The sequence below is a fragment of the Oncorhynchus mykiss genome, chromosome 13, assembly GCF_013265735.2.
Source record: "Oncorhynchus mykiss isolate Arlee chromosome 13, USDA_OmykA_1.1, whole genome shotgun sequence".
Taxonomy (NCBI): domain Eukaryota; kingdom Metazoa; phylum Chordata; class Actinopteri; order Salmoniformes; family Salmonidae; genus Oncorhynchus; species Oncorhynchus mykiss.
The window spans coordinates 8,567,330-8,569,829 of NC_048577.1; positions in this window are offsets into that span (position 1 = coordinate 8,567,330).

Below are 2,500 nucleotides of genomic sequence, written 5' to 3' on the forward strand. Positions count from 1 at the left end.
TGTATTACATCATGTTTCATGTTGTGTATTACGTCATGTTTTATGTTGTGTATTACATCATGTTTTATGTTGTGTATTACATCGTGTTTTATGTTGTGTATTACATCGTGTTTTATGTTGTGTATTACATCATGTTTTATGTTGTGTATTACATCATGTTTTATGTTGTGTATTACATCATGTTTTATGTTGTGTATTACATCATGTTTTATGTTGTGTATTACATCATGTTTTATGTTGTGTATTACATCATGTTTTATGTTGTGTATTACATCATGTTTTATGTTGTGTATTACATCATGTTTTATGTTGTGTATTACATCATGTTTTATGTTGTGTATTACATCATGTTTTATGTTGTGTATTACATCATGTTTTATGTTGTGTATTAAATCATGTTGTATGTTGTGTATTACATCATGTTTTATGTTGTGTATTACATCATGTTTTATGTTGTGTATTACATCATGTTTTATGTTGTGTATTAAATCATGTTGTATGTTGTGTATTACATCATGTTTTATGTTGTGTATTACATCATGTTTTATGTTGTGTATTACATCATGTTTTATGTTGTGTATTACATCATGTTTTATGTTGTGTATTACATCATGTTTTATGTTGTGTATTACATCATGTTTTATGTTGTGTATTACATCATGTAGTATGTTGTGTATTACATCATGTTTTATGTTGTTTATTACATCACGTAGTATGTTGTGTATTACATCATGTTTTATGTTGTGTATTACATCATGTTTTATGTTGTGTATTACATCATGTTTTATGTTGTGTATTACATCATGTAGTATGTTGTGTATTACATCGTGTTTTATGTTGTGTATTACATCATGTTTTATGTTGTGTATTACATCATGTTTTATGTTGTGTATTACATCATGTTTTATGTTGTGTATTACATCATGTTTTATGTTGTGTATTACATCATGTTTTATGTTGTGTATTACATCATGTTTTATGTTGTCATGTTTTATGTTGTGTATTACATCATGTTTTATGTTGTGTATTACATCATGTTTTATGTTGTGTATTACATCATGTTTTATGTTGTGTATTACATCATGTTTTATGTTGTCATGTTTTATGTTGTGTATTACATCATGTTTTATGTTGTGTATTACATCATGTTTTATGTTGTGTATTACATCATGTTTTATGTTGTGTATTACATCATGTAGTATGTTGTGTATTACATCGTGTTTTATGTTGTGTATTACATCATGTTTTATGTTGTGTATTACATCATGTTTTATGTTGTGTATTAAATCATGTTTTATGTTGTGTATTACATCATGTTTTATGTTGTGTATTACATCATGTTTTATGTTGTGTATTACATCATGTAGTATGTTGTGTATTACATCGTGTTTTATGTTGTGTATTACATCATGTTTTATGTTGTGTATTACATCATGTTTTATGTTGTGTATTACATCATGTTTTATGTTGTGTATTACATCATGTAGTATGTTGTGTATTACATCGTGTTTTATGTTGTGTCTGGACACCAGGAAGAGTAGTTGTAGCTTTTGCAACAGCTAATGGGGATCCTAACAACCTCAGAAATAAGTAAATGACCTAACAATCCAGACAGACAGTTCCCCACGGACACACAGAGGAGTGCATACACACACATAAATGCACGTACACTCTCCCATAGGGCACACACATGATAACACTGATCACACTGATCATATGGATCACACATGATCACACGGATCACACATGATCACACTAATCTCACATATCACACTGATCACACTACAGTACTGTACATATGCACTTTAGAGTATCAATCATTCTCTTTCTCTCTCTCTCTCACACACACACACACACACACACACACACACACACACCATGAAGAGGACCTGCCACACACACCGTGCATTCCAACAGAATAGATAGAGGTATGAGGGCAAGCATGACAGTGAACTCAATCCCCCCTTTGAAGTTGCAATAAACACACACAAATAGACACCACACACACACACACACACACACACACACTCATAACCATTACATACCCAGCTCAGCATCAAGTTTGGAGGTCGTCCAGTGACAATGAGCTCAGGGAAGTCAATCACTCAGTGTGTATGTGTGTGTGTGTGTGTGTGTGTGTGTGTGTGTGTGCGTGCGTGCGTGTGTGTGTCAGTCATCCAGTGCCTGTGGATGCAGTATGTCAGGGAGTGGGGGGACAGAAATAGCCCCCCAGGGATGTCACACCGCCCGTGTCACTTCCTGTAGCGTCCGCGACCGAGGAGATAGAATCTACGGTGACCCCTGGCAAACATCCCGGCCCTGTCAGGACACACACACACAAATGCATAAACACACACGCAGATGCACACACACAGGCACGCACAAACTAATGCACACTCATGCAAACACACACACACACATACAGAAATGTGCAGACACACACATGCAAACACACAGAGACACCTATTCAGGAAACTAGTGAGCTTCCTGTAAATGAGGT